This window comes from Staurois parvus, unplaced genomic scaffold (assembly GCF_062004578.1).
Source record: "Staurois parvus isolate SC_StPar_1 unplaced genomic scaffold, SC_StPar_1.0 ptg000196l, whole genome shotgun sequence".
Classification (NCBI taxonomy): domain Eukaryota; kingdom Metazoa; phylum Chordata; class Amphibia; order Anura; family Ranidae; genus Staurois; species Staurois parvus.
Genome location: NW_028317992.1, coordinates 4,469,539 through 4,489,146, shown reverse-complemented (window position 1 = coordinate 4,489,146; position 19,608 = coordinate 4,469,539).

The window sequence follows — 19,608 nt, the reverse complement described above, 5'->3', positions numbered from 1 at the left end:
AATATTGCGTCCTGTCATACCTAAATATCACACTACTTTTGTATTCTAGTTTAGGTAATTTTAGACAGGATTAGGACAGTATTTTGATTGATATATAGAAGTTTTCTGTAAAAGGAAATAGGAAGTAATGATACTTCACAATATGTGTTCCAAACTCATAAACTGATTGTTCCATAATCTTTCATATTTGTTGAAAAAGGTGCAAGAATAATGCAATGTTTGTGCCAAAGTAATGATACTGCATTTCTTTACAGAAATGACATCTAAAATCAAATATAAAGCATAACAATCTCCTACAAGCCAACGTGAAGGAATTTGGACGTTAAAGAAGAGATCTTCATATGGGAAGAAGATTGAACAAGAGCTTAATACTTCACACCTTGTGACTGATTTATCACGTTCAACAAAAATGTCTCTATTTTACAGAACTTAAAGAAGATATTGTATAGACATTGCATGAAGAAGAGATTCATCAAGAGGAAATTATTTATGAGTGATAAAATAATTTATTATTTAAAATATTGTTATAGGTCACATATACATTTTTATGATCCTTTTATTCCGATACTTACATCCATATTAGGATAATATTAATATTATTATTTTTTACATATTCATATACAGAATATTTTTTAATAGTTAATAGAATATCTTTTGTTAAAAGGTTAAGAAACATATTACTCTTGTATGAGCAATAGAAACTTATGACACATTTTAGAATGGAAAGTATATTTCCGGAGAGTTAAAATATTATTCAAATATGGAAATATACTACATTAATTATTATTACATCATTTAATTATTATTATATTATTATCATAGATCATTTAAAATTAACATTAACATTAAAATTAACATTATAATTAAGAATTTTTATAGTAAGAAAAACTGAAGATAAGGTATAGAGTTTTGAAGGAAAGTTATTTTTGGTTGGTCCAGTTATGAAGAATATGTACGATCATTTGGAATAAGGCTGTGTGTATGGGCCATGAATGAAGTGTGCATTGGTTAAAAATTAATTATGGACTAATCATAATAAGGGGGATTTATTAGAAATCAAAATTATGATTCGGCACTTATATTGATGGCAAGCTTGCAAAATATTTGGTTTTTATGATTAATCATAATTAATATTAATATGTGTGAATGGTCTTTTGACAAATGGTAGTATTACAAATCTTCAGACATAACTGAGACTGAAAAATATGAATAAGTTAAGCTGAGACAGTAAATATGGGTAAGTTAGCTGAGACCAGCTAAATCAGCCAAAGACTATATTTAGGCATAGCTGGTTAAACGTCTCTGGTAGTAATATGTCAAGGGTATTAGGAGGACATTATAGATTTACTATTACATAATGTATTTTAATAGTATCTGTGTGTATTTAGTATACGTTTCTAATATTGATACATAAATAGATTAGTGATTATACATTGAAGTTATATTATCATTTAAATATGAATAGCTGAGGTTACCTCATTGGCTTACAATATTATGTACATCAGCATCCATATGTTCCTGTCCATCAAAAACATTATGTGAGCGTCGTCCCCTCCCTTCTATGCCATACAAGGTATTACGAATCTCTCGTTATGACACACTCATTCTGCATATAAGGGACAGAGGACGGGAGCTCACAAACACGCTAACACTGACACTCTGACACACACATACATGTCTAGGACGTTCTGAGAAAACAACAGGTGCATGCTGCAAGACAAATATTGTCACTTCCATCTATATTCGGCTTCTTCACAAAGTCTCGAAGGACAAGTAGAGCATGAGAAGGACAAGAACATGAAAGACAGAACAGCACATGGCTGGACTTCAATAACTAAAAATGGTGACTTTTTCTTTAAACTTCAGCTTGATATTTCTACAGTAGTTTTATCTACATGGAACTGTTCATGATACGCTTTACATTGTTATTTTAAGCCATTGTGTAATAGAATAAAATCACACTTTATTTTTATTTCAACGGCTCTTTCATTCATAATTGCCTCAAGACACTAAAAGAAGTATTATATGTGTCTAAAATCCAACGGGGTGGTAAAATATGAACCTGCAGCCACTTGCTGGGGATTTGGATTTTTAACAATGCCACAGATTTGTAATTTTTTGCGCATTCCCCACCGCTATACAGCCAGGAGTGTGAGGACTTTAGTAAAGTCTGATTTCATGTGGAAGTGATACAAATGGCTGTGAATCCGCCTGTTACTTCCATGAACATTGCTGCAATGTGCCCTGACCCCACCACCGGACAGCAGAGCCCGGTCCTGTCATGGTGGGTGTCACTGGGAAGGGTGGCGGGAACTCAAGTGGACCTCCTGTACACAGACCAGGAAGTGACATGTATGACGTGGATGACATCACTTCCTGGACTGGAGCTGTCATTCTCCGGGATCAGTGCCGGGGGAAGCAGCTGATGGAAAGTGGTCTGTGTTCCATCATCTGCAGTGGAGTAGACAGGAGACATCTACAGTCTAATATACCCCGGAGGTCTCCATAAAGAGAACCTGTCACCTATATGCCATCACATAGGAGGCTATTGGTCCCCTACATGATAGCAATACAAGTTATGGACAAAATAAATAAAGTTTTAAGCATAGAAAGAGACACATTTTTTTTAATAATGTAAAAATGTTAGAGCCCCCCTCCCCCCACACACACCTACAAAAACACGCACATTGGGCTGTATACATAGGAACACAGTGAACCCCACACACACGTTACAAATCAGCGCACACGCCGGAGGGAGAGCAATGATTGGAGCACCAGTGCTCCTGTGTAACTCTATACTGATGACCTGGAAGGGCTATTAAAGCGTTCCAAGTGCACACAGTGTTAAGGCTTGACATGTTGGGAATCCGATTTCCTCGGCATAACCTCATCTTTTATATTTCACCAGAAAATAGGTCATGAATTGCATTTATGTGCTCAGAAATAAACGTTACTATATTGTTCCTGAAATGTTGCCTTTCATAAACTGTTGTGCTAATATCATGTAACATAGAAAATGACAACTCCCAACATTGTATTATATAGGGTGTCTGCTATCAAAGAAAATATCAGATTTGGGGTTTAGTGATCTTCAGGAATAAAATGATTTTTAAAAGGTGTACACAAGAAATAAAAAAAATATGTAAAAATGTCCCCAGGACTCCATGGACCCCTTTCATTCCACGCAGTCTTCAGGAATCGGGAAACCACAGAGAAGCCAAGTGTCCCCCGACTTCCTCTCCAGGCTGGGATGTCACTCTGGTTGGCGCCACCTACAGGGGAAGAAGCAGACTGCACTGGCCTACATCTGCTCTATGCTTTGTCTGATCAGGATGGCGGCCATTTCTCCCTGAACACAGAGCATCCTAAATACAAGGTAAACGTGGTGCAGCATTGAGCACCGTCCAGCTGTAGTGTAGACTTTGACAGGCTGCAGGCAGCAGGGCTGAACGCTGTACCTGTGCCTACCAGGTGAATTATAATGCCAGCATTGCACCCACAGGGGCTGGACCCCCCATGTACAAGGGGCCTAAAAGATACCATCAGCTTGTGTCCCATTCCACCAGACTCCTAGAACTGGAAGAGGACATTTTTGGGGGGATGTGTTGTAGAAGAACCCAGACCACGCTATTGTGCGGTGAAAATATCATCCAACTTTATTCATCATATATATGTGACACTTTAACAACAGAAGGAAAAAGATAGATTGTTTACATTTCAAGGATCTACAGTTGTGACCAAAATTATTCAACCCCCACTGAAATTGAGTGTTTTGGCCAGTTTGACATTGCTTTTGATCATTCAGTCATCTTGCTTACATTTACATTAAAGAGGCACTTGTAGGTCAGACAAATATAACATAACAGTTATAATGAAATAACCACAAATGTCTTTTCTGTGCTCACAGCATTATCAGTTTTATTCAACCCCCAAGTGACATTCAATCTTAGTACTTAGTACAGCATCCTTTTACAGTTATAACAGCTTTTAAACGTGAAGCATAGCTTGACACAAGTGTCTTGCAGCGATCTACGGGTATCTTCGCCCATTCTTCATGGGCAAAGGCCTCCAGTTCAGTCACATTCTTAGGCTTGCGCACTGCAACTGCTTTCTTTAAGTCCCACCAGAGGTTCTCAATCGGATTTAAGTCTGGTGACTGCGATGGCCACTCCAAAATGTTCCAGCCTTTCCTCTGCAACCATGCTCTAGTGGACTTGGAGGTATGCTTGGGATCATTGTCCTGTTGAAAGGTCCAACGTCTCCCAAGCCTCAGGTGTGTGACGGACTGCATCACGTTTCCATCCAATATCTCCTGGTACTGAAGAGAATTCATGGTACCTTGCACACGCTGAAGCTTCCCTGTACCTGCAGAAGCAAAACAGCCCCAAAGCATGATTGACCCTCCACCATGCTTCACAGTAGGCAAGGTGTTCTTTTCATCATAGGCCTTGTTCTTCCTCCTCCAAACATAGCGTTGATCCATGGGCCCAAACAGTTCTAATTTTGTTTCATCAGTCCACAGAACACTATCCCACAACTTTTGTGGTTTGTCCACATGGCTTTTGGCATACTGCAGTCGACTCTTCTTATTCTTTGGAGACAGCAAGGGGGTACGCCTGGGAGTTCTGGCACGGAGGCCTTCATTACGCAGTGTGCGTCTTATTGTCTGGGCTGAAACTTCTGTACCCACATCTGACAAATCTTTTCTCAGTTCCTCAGCAGTCACACGGGGACTTCTCTCCACTCTACGCTTCAGGTAGCGCACAGCAGTCGAAGTCAGCATCTTCTTTCTGCCACGACCAGGTAGCGTTTCAACAGTGCCCTTTGCCTTGAATTTGCGAATGATGCTTCCTAAGGTGTCTCTTGGTATGTTTAACATCTTTGCAATCTTCTTATAGCCATTGCCCTTCCTGTGAAGAGAAATCACCTCTTCTCTTGTCTTCCTGGACCATTCTCTTGCCTTCACCATGTTTGTAACCACACCAGTAAATGTCTAGAAGGAGCTGAGTATCACAGTCATTTTAAAGCTGCCTAATTGGTGCTTATTATGCTTGATTGCTGCTCGGTGACATCCACAGGTGTTTTCAATACCTGATGGAAAGCACCTGTATGAACCTCTGTTCTTCAGAGTGGTAGTCTTTAAGGGGTTGAATAATTGTGGCAATGAAGAAACCACATAAGAACCATTTACTACTGTATTACATAAACAATTGATGTCATTTTAGTTGCATTTGGGTAGTTACAACGTCCTTGTAGGATTTGATTCTGAATACAATTCCAAATGTACACTATAGTCCCTAAACCCCTTTACAGCATTGGGGGTTGAATAATTTTGGTCACAACTGTATTTATACCGTTTATATCATCTATGCTAAGAAACTGATTAACATATGCCACGCCCCTCGTTAATACCAACCCCGCTCACTTATGTAACCCTCTAAACATCCAAATCCCTGTAACTTCCCAGGAGACACTTTCATCTTTTATCCATAACAAGCTGATTGGGTACAAGAGAACCCCGAGCCCCTCCTGCTCATTCCCACACAACAAGTCCATGTCACCATCTACAAGGTGAGAGGACCTGAAGGAGAACAAGACCATGACCACCAGGACCATCGCCTGACTGAAGCCATGCTCACATTTCTTTCTAATGCTGCTTCTATGGTCTACTCAGATACAGATTTGGCAGATGTACATTCGTGTCTTCAAGGAGCTGATCAAACATGATCTGTGCTTGACCATCTTTTTTGGGGACCAGAGGTGACATTAGGGGTCTGATAGACCTCTTGTGTTTCTTTAAAGAGGATCTGTGACCAGCAATATGTTATCACATGCAAGGCTATTAACCCCCTATATGGCAATAATAAAGTTCAAAGAAAGAAAAGTGTAAATAACACACTGTAAATGAAAAAACACACAAAACACATTTTAAAGCCCCCAGTTCCCGTATACATGAGAAATTGCAAGGGTTGGGTGAGGTTATGTAGGAAAACATCAATCACACTACACATTGTACATATCTCTGCACACACCATTGCCGATGACATACTACTTTTTCTAACAGACCCACATATCACGTTACGTTATTTGCTACACGATTTCAAATTATTTCAGTATTTGGCCAACTTGAAAATCAACTTTTCTAAATCCCAAGCTCTTAATGTCTCATTAACTCCAGACATGATTAGACAAGCAAAATCAAATTTTCCTTATACCTGGCAGTCTGAGGCTATCACTTATTTGGGAATCCAATTGCCAACCCACCTTACGGAACTCTATGCCAAAAAATTTTTGCCCCTCTTATGTGACATCACCAAAGACCTTCAGACATGGAATAAACCTTGGTTCTCCTGGTTTGGTAGAGCAGCTATACTTAAGATGAACGTGCTCCCTAGAATACTATATCTACTGCAGATTATACCAATTCAATTACCAAACTTCTTCTTTAAATCATATAGAACGCTCTGTACCTCCTTTCTTTGGTATAATAAATGCCCAAGAATTAGCTTTACCCAACTTACTATGCCCAAGAAGAGTGGAGGTATTGGATTGCTGGATATTACCCGTTACTACAGGTCTCGTCACCTAGCTAGAATAGTAGATTGGACCATGAACCACATTCGTAAGGTTTGGGTTGGTGTGGAGGCTGATTTCTCAAAGATACCGCTTGCCACCTCCCCTTGGCTGAAAACCTCTCACATTCCTTCTGAGTTTTGGGAACACCCTCTTATAGGTCCCACTTTATGCTGTAGCTCTCAGTTGTTCCATAAAAAAGAACTTTCGTCCGCTCCGAGCCCTCTAACTCCGATCAAAATGAATCCGGACTTTCTACCAGGGATGTCTCCGACCTTTCTCGCCGGATATAACCGTGAAGATAATCTAACAGTACGTCAATTCTTCAAAGATACTAAGCTCTTATCTAGAGAAGACGTTACAAAGGCATGGCCATCCCTTACACTAACGCCTTGGATGTATAGACAAATCCACCACTTTTTACGATACTCCCCACATCTAAAGGATTATTCAAGGCCACTTACTCCATTTGAGAAACTCTGCTTTACAGACTTCCCCCAGAGGCATGTGATATCCAAGCTTTATTCCTATCTTGAAAGTGCCAATACATCTCAATCTCGGAAGACCTGTGAGGCCTGGATGCGTGATCTACAACTTCCAATGTCACCAGAGGACTGGGACCACATTTACGATCACATGCATAAAGGTTTGATATGTGTCTCTACACAAGAAAGCAACTATAAATTATTTTCCAGATGGTACAGAGTTCCGTCTGTGATTCATAGATTTGATCCTAACGTTCCGGATTTATGCTGGAGATGTTACCAGGCAACAGGTACACTTCTACATATATGGTGGGAATGTCCGCTGCTACAGCCCTTCTGGAGAAAAGTTCTGGACATAATCACACAAGTAACTACATACACCCTAGACTTTACCCCAGCACAATTCTTACTCCATCACTCCTCACTTCCTGTAAGGACTTATCGTAAGTCGCTTGCCTTACATATGATAAACGCGGCAAAGCAGTGTATTCCTGTTCATTGGCGATCAGACCATGTTCCCACCGTGCGAGAGTGGCTTTTTAGGATCGTCAGTGTTAATAAATCTAAATTATGATTCGGCACTTATATTGATGGCAAGCTTGCAAAATATTTGGTTTTTATGATTAGTCATAATTAATATTAATATGTGTGAATGGTCTTTTGACAAATGGTAGTATTACAATTCTTCAATTATAGCTGAGACCAAAAGATATACAAGTTAAGCTGAGACAGTATATATGGGTAAGTTAGCTGAGACAGCTAAACCAGTTGAAGGCTGAGTATACTATATTTAGGCTGGTAGATATGTCAAGGTTATTAGAAGTGACTTACTATTACATTATGTATTTTAATAGTATCTGTGTGTATTTAGTATACGTTTCTAACATTGATACATATATAGTTTAGTGATTATACATTGATATGTTCTTAAGCTATATTATTCTTTAAATATATAGCTGAGGGTTCCATACATATGTTCCTGTCCATCAAAAACATTATGTGCGTGTCGTCCCCTCCCTTCTATGCCATACAAGGTATTAAGATCACTATGACGCAAATTTGCCTCATAAAAGATCATGAGACAACGGACAAGTGGACACTCACACACACACACGCTAATACTGACACTCTTTCATACATAACACACACATACATACACGACTGAGAAGCTGCAACAGGTGCATGCTGCTAGATCATCATTTCCGTCTACTTCCGGCTTCTTCAACAAAGTCATGAGAAAGACAAGGAGAACATGAAGGACAGAATAGCACATGGCCGTACTTCAATACCTAAAAATGGTGACTTTATCTTTACACTTTTGCTTGTTATTTTTACAGTAGTTTTATCTACATGGAACTGTTCATAATATGCTTTACATTGTTATGTTACATCATTGTGTGATAGAATAAAATCACACTTCATTTTTTATTTCAATGGCTCTTTCATTCATAATCGCCTCAAGACACTAGAAGAAGTATTATATGTGTCTAAAATCCAACAGTCAGGATCGTGATCTCAGTGGCAAAGGAACACCCCGAGAGATTCAGGAAGACTTGGGCTTGTTGGACTCACTTCCAAACTACTAATACTTATCGTGGTTTAATGAAGGAATGAACAAGAAGAGATTTGGAGATACGGAAAACCTTTAAAGCTTTCACCTCAGGAATAGCTCCATAAATGGAGTCTAATCGAACTGTATCCTTAATTAAAGATAGAATCATTGATGTGACTGGTTTGGTTGCACTTACTTAATCATAAACCCCAGCCTCCCCCCCCCTATTTTTTTTTCTCTTCCTTCCCCTCTTCCCTATATATTTGTATTTTTGTGATCCCCCCTCACCCCAATATGATATTACTTTTTATATTCCTCTTCCATTTACGTGCTCTTTTCTTTTCTTTCTTTCTCTCACACCTTTTTCATACTCTATTTAATCATATATTTCATAAGGAACAGAGTATTCATACATGTACAGGTGTGACGGTTATCTACAAAACGAACCTACATTTTTCGGATACGGATACATTGGACGTATATACCTTGAAATGACACTTTTGTCTTACTCTTCACAGTCCTGTTATCCGAGATCTCCCTACACAGTGGACTAGTGTGCAGCGTACTTCTCTAAATCACATACTGTTATCATTATTTCTACTGTTACATATTATGCATCTGCTTTACTGTAGGACTTTGTTTCAGGATGATCTACAATTTAATTAAATGTCTTGGTCCCATCTGCGTTACGGGAGAAAATGTAAGAGGTACATTCGCGGACTGCGATCCGTATCTGTATATGATTTGTTAAGCCTTTCATATTTCAATAAAACTTTTTTGGAATAAAAAAAAAAAATTCAAAACATTAACAATAACATATAAAGTCATTTATAACTCTGCCCCAAATTACATCACCAATATTGTCTCCAAATATCACCCAAACCGTACTCTTTGCTCCTCACACAACCTCCTGCTCTCTAGCTCCCTTGTCTCCTCCTCCCATGCTCATCTCCAGGACTTCTCCAGAGCTTCCCCCATCCTCTGGAATTCTCTACCCCAATTTATCAGACTATCGCCTACTCTGCTCACTTTTAGGCGATCTCTGAAATCCTCTCTCTTCAGGGAAGCCTATCCTGCCCTCAGCCACTAATGGAATCTTCTACTCTTCCAACCAGTCCATCCCCCACAGTTACTACCTTTTGTACCACTAGCCCCTCCCTCCTAGATTGTAAGCTCCGAGGAGCAGGGTCCTCCTATCCCTCTTGTATTTAACTGTATTGTTGCTGTATTGTCTCCCATTATATTGTAAAGCGCTGAGCAAACTGTTGGCGCTATATAAATCCTGTATAATAATAATAATAATTGTCAGCACTGGGGTTATGCTATGCTTGTTGATGTTTAGAGCCTTGCATATCCTTTTACCTGATATTTTAACAAACTGATTACAGTCCTGCCTGCACATAGGTTCATTATCCTTTTCTCAGACACCTTTTTTGAACTGCTTTTATTAATGTCAGCACTGGGGTTATGCTATGCTTGTTGATGTTTTGAGCTTTGCATATCCTTTTACCTGATATTTTAACAAACTGATTACAGTCCTGCCTGCACATAGGTTTTGCTAAAGGATGTCCTATACATACATTATCCTTTTTTTATAAAAGTTAAAATATATGGTGATATTGAACATAAATTATTTAATATGTGGGGTACTTCAGCACAGTTAAATAAATGTAGTACAGATCACACACAACTATTTATTTACACAATAGTGCATGCAATAATGTGATGTTTACATTTTAGAACTTTTTAAATTTGTACCGGAAACGAAATTTCGCACGCTGGAAACTTCTTTCCAGGTCACTGCACATGCGCATAAAATTTTCATCATACGGTTTGACCATCAATGAGGATAAAGTCAGCCGTTTTCCGAAAATTTTCCAACATGACCGATAATCTGAAAGTGCAAAATACACGAAAAACGGCTGACGAAATAGTCCACTAACGGTATGAAAATCGGTAGATTTTTCTTCCGGACGAAAAATCGGCCGAATTACGATCCATCTATGGCCTGCATTACCCCCCTTCCTGACCAGGTCATTTTTTGCATTACGTCGCTGCGTTATTTTAACAATTGCACGGTTATGCAATGCTGAACCCAATTTAAATTGATGTCCTTTTTTTTCCCCACAAAAAGAGCTTTCTTTTGGTGGTATTTGATCGCCTGTGCGTTTTTTCTTTTTTTGCAATATAACATAAAAAAGACTGCAATTTTGAGAAAAAAAAATATTTTTGACTTTTTGCTATTCAACATGTCCTGTAAAAAAGTTAAAACCCAAATTTCAGCATAAACTTAGGCCAAAATGTATTCTGCGACATGTCTTTGCTAAAAAAAAAAAAAAAAATCACAATGCATTATTTAGTATAGCGTTTACAAACGGTAGATAATTTAATTTTTTTTTTCTACTAGTAATGGCGGCGATGAGCGACTTATAGCGGGACTGCAGCAGGCATTCTGACACTGGGGGGGAACTGATTTGGTGTCACTGACTTCCCCAGTGACACCAATACAGTGATCAGTGCTAACAAAAAGTGATGACACTGTACTAATGGCACTGGGCAGGAAGGGGTTAAAATCTGGAGCGATCAAAGGGTGGTCTGTGCGTGTGCTTCACTGTAAGCTGTGTGTGTGTGTATATGTATATATTGCAGTCTGTAAGTGGTTGGAGGATATGGACTCATGGAGGCAGCCCTGTGCATGAACCCCGAGATCTGATCATTGTCTTTATATACAGAGCGCACCCCCCCCATCTACTATATAACTGTCAGTCCCAGCCTGATGTGTGCTTTCAGCAGGTGTGGATCCCCTCCATCCTCTAGAATGATCTCTCTGTATCATTTTATCTCTGTATAATATCTATTATCTCTGTATGATTAACTTTGTATAATGATCCCCCTCTATATTAATCTCTCTGTAAAATGATCTCAGTATAATGATCTCTTGGTTATCTCTGTATAATGATCTCCCTCTATATTAATCTCTCTGTAAAATGATCTCAGTATAATGATCTCTTGGTTATCTCTGTATAATGATCTCCCTCTATATCAGTGTTTCTCAATTCCAGTCCTCATGGACCCCCAAACAGGTCGTGTTTTCAGGATTTCCATTATTTTGCACAGGTGATTTGATCAGTTTCACTGCCTTAGTAATTACCACAGCTGTTTCATCTGAGGGAAATCCTGAAAACATGACCTGTTGGGGGTCCATGAGGACTGGAGTTGAGAAACACTGCTCTATATTAATCTCTCTGTAAAATGATCTCAGTATAATGATCTCTTGGTTATCTCTGTATAATGATCTCCCTCTATATTAATCTCTCTGTAAAATGATCTCAGTATAATGATCTCTTGGTTATCTCTGTATAAAGATCTTTATTATAATCTATCTTTTATCTCTGCATAACCTCTCCTCTCTCTGTATAATGATCTCTCTGTATAACGTTCTCAGTAAAATGAGCTCTCCTCTCTCTGTAGAATATGTTATCTCGGTATGATTTGTTTTTGTATAATGATCTACTCTCTGTATAATGATCTCCCTTTTAATCTCAGTATAATGATCTCTGTATAATCTCTCCTCTGTATAAAGATCTCTCTGTATATAAAATGTTATCGCTGTCTAACGATCCCTCTGTATAATAATCTGCCTGTATAAAGATCTGTTATCTCTCTATAACGATCTCCCTATATAAATGAGCTCCCTATACAATGATCTCTCCTCGCTCTGATCTCTCTCCATACTACTCCTCTATGGCCTCCCTCCAATCCTGTGTATCTCCTCCATCCTATATATTACAACTCCATCAGTGTCTGGATCTCCTCTCTCTAATCCTCCTCTCTCTGCCACATTTCCTATTCCTCATCTCTTCTCTCTTCTTCTATAGATATCACCTCCTCTCTCTCTCCCTCCCTCCCCGAGCCTCATGCTTTCATTCTGGAATACACGCTCTCTCCTCTCCCAGCATTCCCCGCTTTACTCCTCCCACAACATTACTACACAGACCGCCCAGCCTTGGGTCTTCAGTCAGCAGGCAGCCATTTTCTTGAGGACACAATTGCACAGACTGTAAAGGGAGATATCTCGGACACTAGAGACCAAACTGAATTAAGACTCCGTCTAACAGCCATTTTTCTGATGAAGGACGTCACTTGTTTATAATTGGTAGATTTCTAAGGACACTAGAGAACGAACTGTACTGTGCTAAGGCTACGGCTGGAGGCCGCCATTTTCTGAGTGACAAAATCCTAAAACAGAAGGCTGTATAGGGAACACAATGACTGGAAAGTTTTCTATATACAAATAAATAATGGACTTCCACCTCAAATAACACCTTATATACATAGATGGGGAACATCTCGGGAATGAGTTAGAAATGTAAAATACATTGCACAAATGACATCTGTATATGGTACAAACCAGGGGTGGACTGACCATTTGGAAAGTCGGGCAGTGCCCGAGGGCCCGGGGTCAGTAGGGGGCCCCATGAGATGCCCCTGGTACCTTTTTCATAGGCTTTTTTGAGTTTGGGCAAGGACTCAGGGGCCCCATGATCCCCTATTGCCCGGGGGCCCCATGAGTTGTCAGTCTGCCCCTGGTACAAACTTCTCTTTTGAAGTGATTTCTCTTATACATCACACACACACACCCTACTCTCTCCTCCCCTTCCTGGGAAGACCGTTTTTTGCGTTACGTTGCTGCGCTACTTCAACTAGTAATTGCAATACTGAAATTAAATTTATGTCCTTTTTTCACAAAAATACAGCTTTTTTTTTTTTTTTTTGGTGGTATTTGATCACCTGGATTTTTATTTTTTGCGCTGTAAATAAAAAAAAATTGAAAAAAAATTTCCTCATTTCTGTTATAAAAAATATCCAATGAACTCAAATGTTGTCATACATTTAGGCCAAAATGTATTCTGCTACATGTCTTTGGTAATAAAAATCCCAATACATGTATATTAACCACCTGCCCTCCTGAGGATTTACCCCCCCCCCCCCCCCGACCAGGCTATGTTTTGCTGTTCAGCACTGCGCTATTTCAACTGGTAATTGCACGGTCATGCAATGCTGTACCCAAACTAAATTTATGTCCTTTTTTCACACAAATAGAACTTTCTTTTGGTGGTATTTCATCACCTCTACGGTTTTTATTGTTTGCACTAAAAAAAAAAATACCGAAAACTGAGGAATAAAAACAATATTTTTCACTTTTGGTTATAAAATATATCCAATAAACTCAGGGTTAGTCAGAAATTTAGGCTAAAATGTATTCTGCTACATGTTTTTGGTTAAAAAAAAAAATCCCAATAAGTGTATATTGATTGCTTTGTGTGAAAGTTATAGCGTCTACAAACTATGGTATAGATACTGCAATTTACACAGCTTTTACTTTCTGACTGCACATTCTTGAGGTGCTAAAATACCAGGATGGTACAAACACCCCCAAATGACTCCTTTTTGGAAAGTATAAAAATATATACTCCCCCTGCGCTCCACTGGTATGAACAAACACAACCCCAAATATATGCAAGCTGCTACCACCTATTCCCAATACCACAGGATGTATGACATAAAAAGGTGTACTGCAAGGTGCTGGGTGTTCAATGATGGCGTCTGCCGGAAATGTTTAACCAGAAGTACATCACTGCGCTCTACGCGTTACTCCTTGATATCACGTGGCTTCATCAGGAATGTTATTGCACTTTATTGTGGATTTTATTTTTTACCATTATTTATACTCCTACTGAGCACCTGTCACTTTCAGTTACAGTGTGCAATGTTATTGTGTATTATTTCACTGTGCATATATTGTATTTTGGCAAAATTTAGTCAGCAAACGCATGACCTGTTTTGCACTTTATTGTGGATTTTACTTTAACCAATATTCATACCCCTACTAAGCACTTTTTATTTTCAGTTAGAGTGTGCAATGTTATTGTGTATTATGTTTACTGTGCATATATTGCATTTTGGCACGGTCTAGTCAGCAAACGCATGACCTGTTTTGCACTTTGTTGTGGATTTTACTTTTAACCTATATTCATACCCATACTAAGCACTTTCCACTTTCAGTTAGAGTGTGTAATGTTATTGTGTATTATGTTTACTGTGCATATATTTTATTTTGGCACAATCTAGTCAGCAAACGCATGACCTGTTTTGCACTCCCAGCACTTGGCACTTATATATTTTTTTTGGGGGGGGATTATTTCGCATTAGTTATCAATACCTTTCAATACAGTGTTGTCACTTTATATGTATTTTTATATCATTGCACCTACTTATTTAGTTTTTCATGTGAAGCGCTTCACCAATATTGTTTTTTTTTGGAAAGTAGACACCCCAAGCTATCTGCGGAGAGGCATGTTGAGTCCATATAAGATATTTTTTTTTTTTCCCACGAGTTTTTGGAAAATGACTTTTTTTTTTTTTTTACACAAAGTTGTCATTTAAATGATATATTGCTCACGTATGCCAGGAGTATATGTGGAATTGCACCCCAAAATATATTCTGCTATTTCTACCAAGTATGGGGATACCACATGTGAGAGACGTTTTGGGAGCCTAGCCACATACAGGAGCCTGAAATCCAATGACAACTTTGAAAGCCTGAAGGTGCGTAACTTCCTCATTTCATTTCCTCACTACCTATCACAGTTTCAGAGGCCCTGAAATGCCAGGATAGCACCAAACCCCCCTAAACGACCCCTCTTTGGAAAGTAGACACCTCAAGGAATTTAAGAAGAGACATGGTGAGTATTTTGCAGATCTATTTTTTTCTCACAAGGTTTTGAAAAATAAGAAAAGAAAAAATATGTTTTCATTTTCTTTCATTTTCCAAAATCTTGTGGCAACAAATGAGATATGCAAAATACTCACCATGCTTCTTTCCAAATTACTTGGGGTGTCTACTTTCCAAAGAGGGGTCATTTGGGGGTTTGGTGCTATCCTGGCATTTCAGGGCCTCCGAAACTGTGATAGGTAGTCTGGAAGTGTAATGAGGAAATAAAGCCCTTTAAAAAACCTGAAAGTGCTTATTGAATTTTGTGGTCCTGTACTTGGCTAGACTGCCAAAACGTCTCTCATGTGGTACCCCCATACTCAGGAATACATAATTTAAGTGACATTTTTGTCTAAAACAATTTTTTTTTTTAAATTTTCCAAAAACTTGTGGTAAAAAAATAAATTCTTCTATTGATTTAACATGCCTCTCAGCAAATAGTTTGGGGTGTCTGCCTTCCAAAAAGGGGTCATGGGGGGGAGCATTTTAACCATTAGAAGTTTATACCACACATCATTCACTCTTCTAACCGCCTGAAGACCAAGCCTTTTCTTGCACTTTTTATTCACATGAAAAAAATCAGTATTTTAGGCTAGGAAATTGCTTTAAAAATATATATATCATGTTTGTGGGTTCAAAACAGACACCCTTGTGAAAAAAAAGGTGGGTGCTGCAATGTTTTAATGTACTCACGCAGCGATTTTTCAAATGCAGATTTTTTAGAAAAAAATAATACTTTTTTTACTATTAATGCAATTGTTTGGTAAAATATAAAAGATAATGGCATGTCGAGCTAGATACCAAACATGACATGGTTTAAAACTGCACATGCCCCATGCAATGACGACAGACTGCATACATTTTTAATATCCATAGGCAATGCTTTACAAGCATTTACAGGCTACAATTTTAGCTTTATGCAGGAGGTCTAGTGCTAAAATTACTGTGATGTTCGTGGTGATACCTCCCAGGCATGGTGCAACCGCTGTTTACATACCGGCACCGGGTCAATGTGTGCAGTTGCATGGGGAAGCGGGCGAGGGTGCTTCATTTATTTATTTATTTTAATCACTTTTATTGTTATCACAGGGAATGTAAATATCCCTTGTGACTGCAATAGGAATTGACAGGTATTCTTTTCTGAGAAATCTGCGGCTCTATTAGACTCTAGATATCTCCTCTGCCCTTACATTATCTAATCTCACCAAGATCGCTATGATCTAATGCTTTCCCAATTTACAAATGGCGCTGTTTATATCTATCAAAACTGAAGTGATGAAATGCTCATAGCTTCTGATTTTTTTAGACTATAGAGATGATTGGCGCCATTCTGGTCTCCAATCAGCTCTATGGTCAGCTGGCAGAACCACCAGCTGCATTCTCGGGTTCCCCCGATGGCACCGGACTGCCAGAGAAGGCCGTGGCAGGCAGCGGTGGGCATCTTCTCCCGTTGCTTGTAAAAGCAATAAGCAATCCTGCAGCTAATTAACCACTAGGATTGCTTTTACATGAAAGCAGATTGCCGGCTGAAAAAAACGATACCAGGATGATGCCCACAGCTGCAGGCATCATCCTGGTATAACCACTCAAAGTCCAGTGATGTACCAGTATGTCACTGGTCCTTGTTGGGTATATATGCTATGTTCTTCTTTTTTTTTTTTTTTTTTTTTTTTTTTTTTTTTTTATGCAGCCTGTGGGATGAATGAAAAAAAGGGAAGAAATCTGTGCCAGAAAAAGTGTGAGATATGCCCACTATTAGAATATACCGCCCTGCATCCACCCACTTCTAATGGTGGGCACACATGAAATGTTCTTATTTTTTTTTGGGATGAATGACAAAAAAAAAGATGCCTCTATTCACATCAATCGATGTGGATGAAGAAATCTTTGCCAAAAAAATATACTGTATATACCGAAGCATAGGGGCCATCCACCCACTGGCCACCCCAGGCCCCCATGCTTGAGCATATATGCTCCTTTGAAAAATCTCATCCAACAGCTACACACACCTACTTATGTATATTCTGAGAGCAAGACCCTGTTGCTGTCAGAATAAACAGATCGGTGCTGCAGCTGAATGGCATTCCTGCAAAGAAAACAGCAATGGTTAACAATAAAACAGTAACAATAAAACTGTAATAGTAAAACTATAGCTCTTTTTTTTTTTTTTTAATTTTTCTTTTGACTAATTTTTGTTTTTTTACTTTTTTATTTTGTTTACTTTTTTAAACTTCCAGATGTTAGGGTCTCTCAAAATGGGATAGCCAGTTTCCTGACTACCGAAGATCTTTCGAGACCCTGTGTATATACAGTATGTGCCCTAGACTATGCCATGCTGTACCCTATGCTAATAGTCCACTAGTGTATGGTAGCGACAGAAGCAGCCCTTAAGGCAGAGACCAGGTTGGCCAGGATAGGAGAGAGAAAACAAAGCAGGTGTCACACCTAATTCCGTGTCTGCTACAGACACATCTTATTTAAGGTGTCTTTTGAGTTACGGTACCAGGAATGGCATTGGGAAAATGCCTCTCATGCAGCAGGCTAACTGCATCTGTGTTTGGGGGTTTGGGCTATAGCGCCTTCTGGATACAAAAGGACCGTGACGATCTCTTCCTGGAATTTTAGGAAGGATCCACTTCATCCAGTTGCTTTGTAAAGCACATAAGCATTATATAGAGCAAAATGAAATAAACAGATGCTTTTTTGTACCAGCGTTTGGCTTTTTGGGAAACTAAGTACGGTTACATCATCTGGTCATTGAAGTCCACCAGCTGCCATGGTAATTTGGATGGTCGGGTCTGCGTGAATGGAAGACAGGACGAAAACATTTGGTTTGAGATTCCACTTCACTGCGAGCAATTCCTCATTTCTCAAGCAGGCTTTCTCCCCATTTCTAAGTCTGGTATTTACAAGCCGTTGGGGGAAGCCCTAGTGATTAGGTCACATGGTTCCACATACGCCAATTCCAAGATTGTACAAATGTCTAAATAGTGGTACGTGTGAACAAAAATTGTCCACGTATAAGTGATATCCCATATGGAAAAAGGTTAACACCAGGTCCCAAACTGTCTTGCCACTGCCCCCCATGTAGTCTGGGCATCAGGGGCGGCTCCACGTGACTATCTTTTCCCTCGTAAATCCAAAACTTATATGTATAGCTTGTTGCCCTCTCACTGGTCTTACACATCTTGACCCCATATCTGGCACGCTTGCTGGGGAGAAATTTTTTTTGAATGCAAGGTGACCAGAAAAACTAATGAGGGACGCATCAACACAGATGTTTTTCTGGGAAGTATAGACATCTGCAAATTTTTGGTTAAGGTGATGTACGAGGGGCCGGATTTTGTGGAGCCGATCAAATTCATGGTCACCCCAAGGATGACAGTGTATTGTTGTTGAAATGCATAAATCGCATTATATTCTCATATCTATGCCTGGTCATGGCAGCAGGGACCATGGACATCTGATGAATAGGGCCTGTGGACCAATACAACCCCAATGAATTTTTTCTAGTAATGTCAATGTTGAGGGTTAGGCCCAAATTCAGAGCCCGTGATAGGTTTCCATGCGAATGGTCTGGCAAGGTTTGAATTTGGGTTGGTGGCAATAAATTGTTGTGCATAGAAATTGCTTTGTTCCACAATCAATGCATACAGATCTTCTTCAAATCAAGGGGAGTAGTTAAATTTGCTATTTCCACCTGAATTCCGGGTTGGGCAGTGAATCGGGGAAGTACGGGTGCTGCAGAATTTGTGGGCTGTCAATCGGGATTTGCAAGCACATCCGGAAGGACACTGGGGGCTCTATGGGCCTGTGTGCAAATTCTTGGTGGTTTCGGGACAGTACTTGTGCTCACCACTGCACTGGCTTGTACTGCACTTATGGGACTCCCCATGTCACCAACTCCTACTGCAGTGCTGGTATGTGTAAGACCAGGATGTACTAGGCCACTGGTGCTCGCCAGTTTACCAAAAGGTAGAGTGGTACTAGTACTAAAATAAAATAAGTAACAAATAAATAAATAAATAAAATATAATATAATATATAATTATAAAGTCCCATACACCTAAAGTCCAAAATAAAGTCCAAAAATTCAAAAATCAAAAAGAATCTTTTCACGTGATTTCCAATAGCTCTTTTCTTCCTGAATCAAATTATCAATGTGCTTCAGAAGATCTTCAAATACCTCAAAGAAAAAATCTCAACATAGTGTGTTACCCCAA